This window comes from Scardinius erythrophthalmus (assembly GCF_964197995.2).
Source record: "Scardinius erythrophthalmus genome assembly, chromosome: 16".
Classification (NCBI taxonomy): Eukaryota; Metazoa; Chordata; class Actinopteri; order Cypriniformes; family Leuciscidae; genus Scardinius; species Scardinius erythrophthalmus.
In genome coordinates, this window is record NC_138236.1 from 35310803 (window position 1) to 35325607 (window position 14805).

Genomic DNA, 14805 nt, shown 5'->3' on the forward strand with positions numbered 1-14805 from the left:
GTTTTAAGTGCCTGTATTTGAAGAAACACCGATGTATAACTTATTTTCTAATTATAAAAGAGACTCCATCTCAGTTCATTAAAAAGTCATTTTTTTCTGTTTTTTATCATGGGCATTTAAATTTTTCCCCATTTTTGAAGGTCACATTAAAACTGTGATGGTACTTTACAAATGTTTTTTATGTATACATTTTATTGTTTTAGATTCTATTGTTTATCATTTTAAATTAAGTTTAAATCTGTCATAAAACCATTTTAATGCAATGAAAATCAGTGAAATAATGAGAAAATATAAACCATTTCAAAAAGTACTGAGTAATTGTATTTATTTAGTGTCCATATTTAATATCTTATTGGAATAAATTAGCATGACTCATTTTCCTGTTTTATTTACTTTGACATAAAATCATTTTTTACAGTGCATTGCACCTTTCCACAGTGACATATCAACTATAGCAATCTCATTTGTTTTGTTTTTTGTTTGTTTTTTAATGCTTTATTTCCAATAAATACCATGTACAAGGGTAGCTTCCATATCGCATGCTTCGCAATCTCATTTGTGTCTAGTGAAATAATCACATTTTCCATTTCCTGCAGAAGTTCAGATGACTGTAAGAATCTACTGACCTCTGCTGGATCTAAATGGATCTGCAGTTTCAAGATAAAACCATTTTTCTGATTCTTGTATCATTATTACATGTGCCGATTTATACTCTCTTATTTATATATATTATATATTAGTTACACATATTATTTGAGAGATAACATTGGATATTTGCTCTTTGAACTATTTGACCAGAGCAGAATAAAAATCTTAGTTATAACCCGGCATCAAAACAGATGGACTGGGTGTCTTTGATTTGAATCATGCGTTGTCTGAGCTTTATATGAATGTAACTCTGCCGTCCTGTACGCAGGACTCGTGAAACACTGATCGTCCACACAAACACACACTCTGACTCAGCGTGTGTGAGGGCGCTGGTAAACAGTGTCATCCATCATGTCACAGGACGACGCTGCAATTTAAACGTGAACATTAAAGCTGCTTACACTACATGAAATATGAATCCACACTGATCAGAACTGTAGCGCAGTGTGTGTGCTGCTCATATCTGTGTTTGCGCTCAAGGACACACAGCTTCAGGACAGCCCCTGATTCATCTGAAACTGTTCTAGTTTGTTTGTACACAGCATGTCGAGCCCATCTGAGGAAATGTGTTTTGCTAACATGAAAACGTTCTTGCTGAATGTTCTCTAAACATTTTTTATTGATTGTGCGAACGCTCGTTCTGCAAACATAATGGGAATGTTCCTTTTGAATGTTCTCTGAATGTTCTGAAACAAGTCGTGACATTTAAAAACCGTCAGGTGAACGTCCAACTAAAACGCTTCACAAAAACAGTTCCATGATAATGTTTCTGTGATAACATGTTGAGAACACAATTAAAGACCAGACAATTTTGATGGAACGTTGTATTAACGTTTGTTCAGACCCTTGCCGGAACCTTTGCCAAAGTTCTGAAGAAATGTAAATGTTGTAAACAGTTTTGCTGCTTCATATTTTGATACATTTGTTTTTTCAGGATTCTTTGATGAATAGGAAGTTCAAAAGAACAATATTTGAAACAGGAATGTTTTATAACATTATAAATGTCTTTACAGTCAATTTTGAGCAATTGAATGCATCCTTGCTGAATAAAACTTTGTTTTTTTTACTGACCTAACACTTTTGACATTGTGTCCATTGTCTATAGACGCGTCCTCAGTGGTCAGTGGTCACTATCATTACACTGTAACAGAGTCCATCTAGAACAGGAGAAACTCTCAAATCATATTACATATTACACATTAAGGCACTGCTATTCAAGAGTTTGTCAGCAGGAACTGTGTGTGTGTGTGTGTGTGTGTGTGTGTGTGTGTGTGTGTGTGTGTGTGTGTGTGTGTGTGTGCTGACTCAGGCCCTGACAGAGGCGAGAGAGAGAGAGAGAGAGAGAGAGAGAGAGAGAGAGAGAGAGAGAGAGAGAGAGAGAGAGAGAGAGAGAGAGAGAGAGAGTATTCATACGCCACAGATTCACAGACTCTTGCTGTAGTTTTTCTGAGGACACTCTTGTCACATCAGACACATGTTCTGTCCATCACTAAAGCAGTGTTTCTCTGCCTTGAGCTTTTGAGAGAGGTGTGTGTCTTCTGACGCGAGAGTGTGTGATGCAGAGAGGTACAAACGAGCTAAATCAACAACCCAGGACTTAAAAGCAGATTTTTACATTTTCCAATGAAAATATGAACAATGCCTCCCGCCACAATCCTGCAGTGGGTGCTTGACAGAAGTGGCTAAAATATAATAACGTAATATGAAATATGAAAAATACTAAAATATTATAAATAAGTAACCATATCTAATAAAATGTTTAAGTATTTTAAACTTAAAATAAAAAAATACAAATAAAACATATATATATAATGTAATAAATCAGTAACCCTAAATCTGATCAAATTTTTAAGTATTTTAAAATGTAAACTATAAAACATTATGAATAATATAAAATAATATTGTATTAATAATTATAAAAATATATATAAATGAGCAATTCTGAGATAAAAAGTCCCAATGATCTTTTAAATCGTTTTATTCCGTGGCGGAAACAAGTTTCCATACAAATCAGTAACCCTAAATCTAAAAACAAAAAATGTTATGTAAAATATAGTAATGTAATATAAAAAATAATATAATATAAATCTAATAATTGAAAAAATAAACATAATTATTAAAAATATGAGATCAGAGCAACTTCTGTATGACATTTCCACTGAAGCATATTGGATATCTTACAAATGTTGAGTGTTTATATTCCTGCACACACACATCTCTCATTAACATCACACTGAGGCTTCAGTTGCTCTTATCTATGCTGTGATACCCTCTAACGCAGTTAATCTATTCTAATTACACTCCTCCAACAATCTAAAGACGTCCCACATGAATGCAGGTGAAATTTGCCTAAATGATTTATACTTGAGTTTGCGCCTCCAATACAAAGAGACAGTGAAAAGCCCATTAGCGTGTGTGTGTGTGTGTGTGTATGTGTGTGTGTGTGCATCTGCTCTTCAGTAAAGTCAATACTACACTTCCTCTATCAGAACACGGCGAGTGGTGATTGGACGAGGTCAGCCGAAGCGAGCACAGACCTGCGATGCGAATGACGGCTCTCTCGGCCGGGTCCAGCACGTCTCCGGAGGCGGATTTGGAGCGCTTGACGCGCTGGTGTTTGGGCAGGTTCCAGGGCAGCGTGTCTCCGGGACTCTGGGGGCGATCTCCAGGCTCGTCCCTGCGGCCGGCAGACATCGCCTGCAAGAGTCACAGCAAACAGTGCAGTCAGTGCGGCTCTGAAACGAGAAGGCACATTCATCACTGTTCTTCTGTTTGCTTGCTTGGTTTATGTAAATTCAAGTTCTAGTTACACTCACACTACCAGTCAAACATTTTGGATCGGTAAGATTTTTAAAAGAAGTCTCTTCTGCTCACCAAGGCTGCGTTTATTTGATTACACATACAGTAAAAACAGTAATATTGTGAAATATTATTCCAATTTAAAACAGCTGTTTTCTATGTGAATATATTTTAAAATGTAATTTATTCTTGTGATTTTCAGCATCATTACTGCAGTCTTCAGTGTCACATGACCCTTCAGAAATCACTCTAATATGATGATTTGATGCTCAAGAAACATTTCTCATTATTATCAATGTTGAAAACAGTTTTTTACATTTTATTTCAGGATTCTTTGATGAATAGAACGTTCAAAAGAACAGCATTTATCTGAAATGGAAAGCTTTTTGTAACATTAAACACTACCGTTCAAAAGTTTGGGGTCAGTAAGAATTTTAATTTTATTTTTTGGGTGAAAGAATTAAATTATCAATACTTTTATTCATCAAGGATTAATTAAATTGATCAAAAGTTACAGTAAAGACACTTATAATGTTACAAAAGATTCTATTTCAAATAAATGCTGTTCTGGACTGGAGAAATGATGCTGAAAATTCAGCTCTGATCTCAGGAATAAATGACATTTTAAAATATATTAAAATAGAAAACAGTTATTTTAAATTGTCATAATATTTAACAATATTCCCAGCTAACACAGTACGTTGTGACGACGTCGTCAGTTAGTCGTCATTTGGTCAGCGTGACATTATTTTATGACAACGTTTCGTTTTTTTTTTTGTTTTTTTATCAAATAACTTCAGCCTTGGTGAGCAGAAGATATAAGCAGATGCATATGTAAAATAACACGATCATCAATATTAAACAGCATAAATCAAAAGCGCCTAATGGCCCAGGACGAGCTGTAGGACTGTGAAGCTTTGATAGACTTGATCTACTCCATCAATGTTTTGATCATCGTTCTGAATCCGATTTGGATGTATTCATTGCCAAAAACTTGATTTTCTCAGCTTTTTTTTATGAAACTTACCCACATTCAAATTTTGAATAATAAAAAGAATGCATAAAACATTTTTTTAATGTCTGTTTTTTTTTTCTTTTGATATATTGCATGTTCAGATATTCATACAACACGTGCTGGGGGCCATAAAAATGTTGTGAAAATGATCAAAAATGCTACCATTGGCTGGCAACTTCAAAAAAAAAAAAAAAACGCTGGCGGGGAAAGAGTGAAAAAAATATCAAATATTTTGACCTTTTTATGACAAGACAAGGAACCGCATGACAGCTACCAAAAGTCAATCAAACCACACAAAAAAAATCAACAAGCACTGAATATCTTGGAATATCTTCGCTTCTGTGTCAAATGCTCCTGCTTGATGATAAACCCTTGTGCAATGCTAAATCACAATGTTTCTGACTTTTAAAATGAAAATGAACCCCTCACATTACTCAGATAGGCAACTGACCCGTGTGTTAAAGTCAGGCTAACCAAGAGTAAATGATTAACCACAGCATAGACCAGGCATGGCAGCAGTATATAACACATTTCCATATCACCTGCATTATAATGAAGAACTATGTAAAACGAGTGTGATATAAAACGTTATCCCTGTCATGTACTGTAGATACTGTAATGCAGTTCAAAGAGACCAAGCATTCACACTGGCCTCAATAGTCAAGTGGATAGAGAAAAACACTGGACGGATATATGACTAACACCAGCGCTAGATTTTGTGACCACACCAATTCAGTATTTCCACTCAAGATGCACACGCAAACAAACACAGTCAGATAAGACATTAGTGTGAGCCAGTGGGCATGTAGATTGTCATATATAGACCTGTCTTTGTTTGAAGACGATGGAGGACTGATGAAGCTGAGGTAAATGAGATGTAAATGAACTCTAGCTACCTATTACCCAGAAACCACAACTCCTGCAATAAACGTTCACTTCTCTGAAGGGCCCAGTGAACTCATAATAGGTTATTTTGAATATGAACAAGCCTTAATACATTATGTTGCCATAACAAACTTTTGTAGGAATTTAATGTTTAACTCAATGTGTTACTTTACTGTAATTTGTGAAATATACTTGCAAGTTCTGAGTGAAATTTATTTCAAAGCCATTTTTTTTTTTCAGTGAATCAAAACTCCTAAACTGTGTTGAAAGCCACAGTTTCACAACAACAGATTGATCAAACTTCCCATTTGTGTTGAGGGAACATCGATTACAAGTAATGTGAGTTATTATTTTTTCAGGTAAAGAGTAATGCATTTCTTTTAGATTCACAACAAAATATAACAAAAGTTACTTTTTCAAATAAGTAAAACAAATTACTTTGTTTTCCAATTTATTGACTGACAGCTCTCCTGTCGTCATGTTGAGAGAAATCATGAGTAAGTGCTGTCTTGTCCCAAATGGCACCCTAAGCACTTGAAATCTTCCTACGAGTCCACACTTTAATGACGTAACAGCGCTTTGACTGTTGGGTTTCTTACAGTGCGCATAGAGGATGCATATCGACCGCGAAGGGGGCGCTCGCCAGCACCCTTCTGAAACCTAAAATGACAAATGGGACACCCTACGGTCTCATGGACTTATCGGACACGCGCACGCGGCAGCCATTGTAAGTCCACAAGCCCGTAAGTGCATATTAAGCAGGGATGTAACAATATATCGTGTCACAATATATCGCAATACAAAAATGCAACAATATGTATCGTGAATAGTGACAATATGTATCGTGAATAGTGACAATATGTATCGTGAATAGTTCACCCAAAATAAAAATTACTATGCGAGAAAAAATTCACGTTTTCAGAGTTTTAGTGTCAGTACTACATTAAAATATTATATATAATGTTGAATATAATGTATAATAATGCAATAGGGGAATATCTGTGTAAAAAAAGTGGCCTACATTATTCTAAATGTATCTAGTCAGTGACAGAGAAACATATTCGTCTAAAATAACTGTATTTTCAGCTTTAGAATCATGAATATTTTTATTCTGGTGTCTCTACTGTCCTGTGCTTTAGATTTCCAGCACCAAGTCCAAGAATATTCATTTATACACACAATGTAATATCAAATTTATCAGTTTAATACATTTTTTGTTAACCTTTTATCATATGTCTTGGAGTATCGCAATAATATCGTATCGTGAGTTCAGTATTGTGATATCGAATCGTGGCATGAGGGTATCGTTACACCCCTAATATTAAGTGTGCCATTTGGGACAGGGCCTTGTGTGCGCTGTGTAAACATGATGGCTATTGTAGTTCTAGACTAAGAGGCCATTTACATGACAACGTTTTCAACTAAAAACGTAAAACTTTTTATGCATTTTGGCCGTTCATTCACGCGAATTTGTGAAAACGGTGAAGTCGCCATCTACTGGCCTGGCAGCATAACACTGCATTTTTAGTCGTTTTCACAGATCTGTGTATGCGGGATCGTTTTGACAATGTTGTTGTCTGTACACGAAAAATTCAAATGAAAAACTTTTCAGTTTTTAGTACATACTTGCTGTGTAAACCTGCCCTAAGGCCCAGTTTACACTTGATATTAAGATGTGTTTTGGTCGATAGGATCACAAGTGGACGACTCTAAATACAGGTGTAAACGGGGTCTAAACATTTTGAGCTTGTCCACTTTCAACCACTTCCAGAGGCAGTCGAAAACACATTCAATCCGATTGCTTTGGTAGAGAAAACGCTCATGTGGTCGAATGTGTTCAAACAGCCACAAAAGACCGTCTACTCTCCGTCTACTGACCTGATGCGTAAACATTATAGGAAGCGCACTTGCCAGACAGGATTTTCAGAACAGATTTCTCAAGAAGAATAAAAACAATAAAATGAAAACTCAAAATATTACGCAAACTTGCAATAATTAAATGTAAATTATACAAATATAGCCTACTTTATGCATTTAATGTCACTTTATTAGCCAATGCCTTTGCTGCAAACCTTCAATGATCCAATTCAACCATACTAATGAGCAAAAATTACTTTAGTTAGCATCACATTTGTCTTTATTTTTTTTTATTGTTTAAATAAGAGTTGATCTTTCTTCTGCGTCCAATTCTTTTACAATCCAGACTGGCAGAAGCTGAAAGGTTTGTTAGAGCGGCGCCCAATTGAGCGGAAGTGCGTAGGAGAGCGCAGCCAGGCTAGCGCCCTCTACTGTACAGATGTGAATTTACATTTCCTTCAGCCTGAGGCTTATTCATTTCACTTTTGGGCCTCTACATTTGCCCAGCCCAGGTGAGAAAAAGTATCCATTACTTTCCTTAAAAGCTATCCAAGTAACACTATATTGTAATGCATTACTTTTAAAAGTAACTTTCCCCAACACTCGCGCTTAACATTTCAAGTATTTACTTACTGGACCACAGTCAACGTGAAAACGATAGCTATGGAGTAAAGATAGTTCTTACTAATTATAGATCAGGTACAGATCTACATAGCAGATGCACAGATATCTGATATAGAGCATGGACACTTTTCCTACTAGTTACCCATTGGATAGATGTTGACTGAGTCATCAAATGTCTTAGGCTGTAATCTCTGTTATGACAGTTCCATCATCTGTACTCAGCAGATACTGTGGCACAGTGATGCATGATGTACTGTACACTTGATAGAGAGTGACAGAAGTACTGATCCACCTCTCTGTCAACAGGAGATGGATTCAGGCTCAAACTTTGTGGATTTAAGGAGCATTTCTAGGCCTACTTCTACACTCATATAGAATTGCATTAGGAATAATATAATTTTCAGTGGTTGATGTATTCAGATACTTTTCTTCAGTTTTCAAATAATTTATATTGCATTGCAATGCAATGCAAAGCAAATCCGTATGATTGATAGTACACTGTAAAAAAAAAAAAAATGGAAAAAGCTGTTAACTATTAAACTACGAAATTCCATCCTAATTTTTGGTTGTGGCATCATTTTGCCCCGAATAACATTTTATCTTGTTAGTGTACTTGTTTAACAAAGACACAACGGTTCTGTAATCGAGCAGTGGCCTAAATTAGAGGCAAAATTGTGATATTTCAATATTGTTTAATTCTGTTAGTATACAGAAAATGCAAGCTATGAAGTTAGCCTTAGCAAGAATTCTGAATATGTTTACATTGCCATTATATTTCCACGCCAGAATGAATGATGATGACTTTTATATATTCATGACAGTACACAAATACTGTACATTTGTCCTGTGGTGCAAGTACACTGATGGACACTGTTAGTGGACAAAGCAAATGAGAGTGTGGAAAGTGTTATAAGATCCAAATGACACAAAACTGCAGGATCTATGATGCAGAAGTGCTGATGCATGAAGGCAAAATGGGTGTATCACATCATAATAAATTACAATAAAAAACATTTGAGAATGCAAATTATGCCTCTGACTGGTGAGAAGTGAAATCATCCGCACTATGGATAGCAACACAGACACTTCAGAAATTATATTTAAAATTAAACACTCGTATCTTCATGCATTTACTTCATGACTTTATATGCACAAGACTGAACGGTTACAATTAAGCAAGTTATAATTCGAGCAGTTAATAACTTTTCGAATATCTTTGATTATAGGGGCGTACAGTAGCGTTGAAGACACTATCCATCGCCTGAATAAAACACTGCAAAACAGACCAGACAGAACATCTGTCCATTAAGAACATCTTCAAACCTGCAGTGCACGCACTCTCCCTCAGAATATGGCATTAACGGAATGTTAATAAAGACATGTCTCTGGTCATTTACCGTGTGTGCGGCTGCAGCTCTCGGTCCTGTCAGAGAAGCATCCGCGGGACACACGCCTCACTTCACGCTGAATTCGCTCTGAAATCCACGCGTGGGAATAATAAAGCCTCGCGGTGCGGTCAGACTGGCGCAGGCAGAAGAGCTGAGATGCAGAAACTGCAGTGTCCACACACACTCACACTCACACGCACACACACACACACACACACAGCACGCGCTGTAACGTCAGCGATCAATGATTAACCCGTGTAAAACAGCGACCCATTGCGCCAAAAGCGCTGCCATAAAGAACGATAGCGGTCATCTTATGGTGATCATCTACTTCACACACACACTGAAGGACTGTTCAGTGTCCAGATCTGACTGAGGCTTAACACGACAAATGGTTAAATTAAAGAGACATGCAGGTGTGTGAACTCTGAGGTAAGTTTAAGTTAACTAAATAATGTGATTCAAGCATTAAATAGGTATAGGTTTAATATCAGTAAATTAGGTGTCCGAGTAATTTACCAGTAGTGCAATATGCTTTATGTTTTTACAACATGCATCTGTTCATTTTCGTGTAGCCTACTCAGACATGACTAGGGCTAGGCCACCATATAGGCTAGATGGCTAGATAGATAGATAGATAGATAGAGTTTATTTTCTTAGAGCGCCTTTCAAGAACTCAAGGTCGCTTCCCAAAATAATACAAACAGTTGACAGACAAAGAGACAAGCAATCTGCTTATTATAACAATCAATCAAGCAGAAAAGCAGATGGAGATAACAAATAACCACAAATAATTAACATGAGTAGTTATAGAATCAGAGAAAACATCAATTTCGATACCACTAAAACCCTACCACCCACAGTAGAGTTTATACTTGGGTACGACAAGCAAATTTTCATTGCTAGATCTAAGGGTCCGGGCAGGAACATATGGTTGCACTAACTCAGCAAGGTATTGAGGTGCGGGGACAGGCTTTATAAACTAAGACTAAAAGTTTAAATTGGATGTGATTGACCATAGGAAGCCAGTGAAGTTGGTAAAGGATGGGAGTGATGTGCAGATTTTTATTATATCCAAGGGCTCGAGTAGCAGAGTTTTGCACCATTTGAAGGCGATGTATTTGGTGGGTAAGCCACTATATAAAGGAGTTACAGTAGTCCAATCTGGAGGTTATAAACGCGTGGATAACAGTTCTCTTTCATCATCTCGTGTTCGAGATCCACCTATGGGAAGGGCATCCGTACCTGACCTCTGCAGAAGCATCCAATTGCACCAAGTCTGGCTAGACATGCAGAAGCGCGCAGCCAATGCCAGGTGAGGCCACACCCCCTCACCTACGGGCATATAACAGCTGGGTGCGCTGCTATTCCTCAGTTGACATTCACTTCTCGCGATCTCTGCATCTCACAGCTCGGTTGATTTTACACTGCTCACCTCGTGTCTTCAGGAGGACATATCGGCCAGATCAGCCCTCCGCCGGACGTGACAGTTGTTTATTTTTCAACTGCTGCTGCTTTGCATTCGGAGCCGCCCACGCTCTCGCTATTTTCACCATTTCTCCTCACGGCTGCCCGCCACGGATTTCTCTGAATTCTTCGCTGGTATGTCACTGTCCAAGCCTGCAGCCTCTCCAGGGGATAGCCTTTCACGGCCTGCCCGGCTGTGTGTGGTGCCCTTATCGCAGTTAAGGATCTTCATCAGCTTTGCGTTGTCTGTTTGGGTTCTAAGCACGCTCGAGAAGCCCTGGAGAACCCGGAGAATTGCAGTTTCTGCCTCATGCTGCCTAGGAAGCTGCTTAAACGGCGTTTTAAGGTGGCAGTGACACAGTGCTCCGAGCTCAGCCCTTCTGACTCGGACGGTGGACACGGTGATGACGACGTGCTACCGGGGGCCTCCCGGGGCGCGACGTCTCTCGTCTGGGCTGACCAGCCCAATCCCGCCTTCCCCGAAGAAGACATCTTCGGGGACAACCTCGCTCTCACCCTCGAACCGGCCGGATCTGGCGAAGAGGAGGATGCGGCCAATCTTTGGGGTTTCAGAGGACGAGGAGGCCATCCCGCCCTCTGGTGTTCCCCAGGCTACCGCCCACGCGGCTTTGCCTCAAGCCATCCTCCTGGAAGTGTGTGAGCGAGCGGCCGCTCGTCTCAACATTGAATGGCCGGCGCCACAGAGCGCCACCGACCAGGAGAGGGATATATATGATGGGAAAGTGCTGGGACCCGAGGAAACAACTCTTCCCCAACCTCCCGGCGTGCGCGAAGCACATGAAAAATTATTGGAGCGACCCGCTCGACTTCAGACACGGTCTCACGGGACTCGAGGTTAAGGACATGGCAGCGCACGGTATGGGCGAACCTCCCGCCGTTGAGCCTTCCATCGCCAGGCACCTTAACCCCGCTCAGGGCGGGCAGCTCGCTCCCCCTAAGCCGGTCTTGCCTTACAAGATGGACCGTTTTGCTGCCTCTGTTCACCAGGCAGCTTATAAGTCCTCGGCCGTGGCTGTCAGGGCCCTTAATGTTTCCTCGCTTCTCTCCGCCTACCAGGCGGAGATCCTCGAGGAATTAGGGCAACAGTTGGAAAAGGGAAATCCTTCTGAGACCCTCTGGAAGGAGATCCTTATGGTGAACGACCTCGTCCTCCGTAACGCTCGGCAGGCTGTCCAAGCTTGCGGGCGCTCCATGGCGCTTTCCGTGGTGGGAGAGCGCGCGCTCTGGCTGAACCTGTCGGGACTCCCTGACAGCGAGAAGCGGCGCATCGCGGGCGCACTGGTGGAGCCCGGCCGGGCTCTCTTCGGCCCCGCCGTCGCACTGATGCAACAACGGTGTGACGATAAGAAGAAGGAGGATGAGGCTTTCAAGCTTTGCCTTCCCAGGAAGTAGGTTCCACGCCAGGCACCCCCTGTGCGTTTGCCTAACCCACCGGCCACGGGACGACAGTTTCATCAGGGCAAGGAAAAGCCCCACAACAAACCACCGCCACGGCAACATAACCCAGCACCTACAAACAAGCACTGGGTTAAGCCCACTCCCGCCGCAGCCGGGAGACCTGCGAATCCCAACCCCACCGATTTGAAACGCAAGCGGCCTGCCTGATGTTCAGCCGATGGGGGCATCAAGTCCATGTTCACGGGCCGCGAGCCCTTCGGACTCCCCTCTTCTTCTAGGACCCCCGTCCAAAGACTCAGGGGGCCCCGCGGATGGGTCAGCTCACCACCTGTCGAGACTGCCCAGCTCGTGTGTTCAGGAAAATGTGTGTTTTCCCCCCACGTTTAGGGGGCCCTTTGTGAGGGAAAGTTTAAGCACAGTGATACCACACTGGCCACATTCTGTTCCCCTCACTCTCTCAATAAAGGCTTCGGCCCCAGTGTTTGCTCAACACAAAACACACAAAAAAATACGAATCGAATGAATTCGTTTCGGAGAGAAAACCTCTCTCCGCAAAGAGAACTGATCTCACCACAGAGAGAGGAAATCCCTCCGAACCCCTGCATGTCGCCTCCAGTGTGCCCACTAGATGTCGCCATTGCATCACAAATAAACCTGTTGGTCTCACACAGCTCCGCCCTGGCCCGAGCGGGAGCACTCGCGAGTCACGAAGCGGCTTTGCGAACTGTTTCGGCTCCCGAGTGGGTGATGCGTACAGTAATGCAGGGTTACAGATTGCAATTCGCAGTAAAACCCCCGCATTTCAACGGTATTCTATTTTCTCACACGGAAGAGAACGCCTCACACATTCTGAAAGGGGAGATTTCATCTCTCCTGAACAAGGGAGCGATTCAGGTGGTACCCCCCAATCTGATGAACCAGGGTTTTTATTCCCGTTATTTTCTGGTCCCGAAAAAAGGCGGCTCTCTACGCCCTATCTTGGACCTTCGAGTGTTGAACAAACATTTGAGGAAATACAATTTCAGAATGCTGACGCAAGGCGCACTCGCCCGTGCCATAAAGCAGAACGACTGGTTCAAATCAGTCGATCTGAAAGATGCTTTCTTTCACATAAGCATCTATCCTCCGCACAGGAAGTTTCTTCGTTTCGCCTACCAGGGCATATGTTACGAATTCACAGTTCTTCCGTTTGGACTCAGTTTGAGTCCCCGGTCTTTCTGTCTGTGCACGGAGGCTTAGCACCTCTGAGAATATCAGGTCTGAGAATCCTGACTTACATAGACGATTGGCTCATCTTAGCCGAATCAAAGGAGAAGGTGTTGCAGGACACCGGCCGTGTGCTCGCGCACATCACATCGCTCGGGTTCCAAGTGAATGTGAGCAAGAGCAATTTCACGCCCAGTCAGAATGTCATTTTTCTGGGCTTGGAGTTGAACTCGGTCTCCATGCGAGCGCGTCTCTCTCAAGAGCGCGTTCGCTCTCTGATGAACTGTCTGTCGCAGTTCAGAGAAGGGGCGAAAGTACAATATCGCACGTATCTCAGGCTGCAGGGTCTCATGGCTTCATCCACCCAGGTTGTGCCGTTGGGACTCCTGAGGATGAGGGCGTTCATGAAATGGGTTTTGTCATTTTCAGCCCGATTCGCGACCTTTGCCACTCGGTAACAGTGACACACGCCTGCTCGGCAGCCTTGCGCCACTGGGAGAGCGAGGACTTTTACGCACGGGGAACCCCTCTAGGGGCGGTTACGACGCGGAAAGTTGTGACGACAGATGCGTCCTTAACAGGCTGGGGTGCCACCCAGGAGGGCAGAACGATGAACGGTCTGTGGCCAAACAGACTACGTTCAGCGCACATAAACTATTTAGAGCTTTTAACCATTTGGAAAGCTCTGAATCTTTTTCTGCCCTGCCTGCAGGGACATCACGTTCTAGTACGGTGCGACAATACCACGGCTGTGGCTTATATCAACCGTCAGGGCGGCATGCGCTCGTCGAAATTTCACGCCCTAGCTTACAAGCTTTTGGTGTGGAGCAGACAGGTTTTCCTGTCGTTACGCGCAACTCATGTTCCGGGCATTCTGAACAGAGGCGCGGATCTGCTATCAAGGGGAAACCCAATCTACGGGGATTGGCGTCTTCACCCGCAGATAGTGGAAATGCTATGGATGAAATTCGGACGGGCGAGCGTAGATCTATTCGCCTCGCGCGAAAACTACCATTGTCCTATGTTCTTCTCTCTAAGGGACATGGACGCGCCCCTCGGGGTAGACGCACTGGCCCACCCATGGCCCAGAATGCTCCTGTATGCTTTTCCTCCCCTGTGCCTGATAATTCCCACATTGGCCAGAGTGAGAGAGCGGGGCCTGTCTCTCATTCTGATAGCACCCAGGTGGCCCAAAGCACCATGGCTGGCGGAGATAATTCCTCTGTTATACGCCGAGCCGTGGCGCCTTCCCGTTCGCACGGACCTATTGTCCCAAGCCAACGGGGAGATTTACCACCCCCACCCGGACAGGGTGGCTCTCTGGGCCTGGCCCGTGAGAGGACGAACCTGAACGCACTTGGGCTTTCGCCGCGTGTGGTCACCACTATTCAGAATGCCAGGGCCATTTCTACGCGGTCCTTATATGGCTGTAAGTGGCAAGTGTTCGAAGGGTGGTGCGATGGGCGCAGTCTCACATCTTATCAGTGCTCAGTTCCT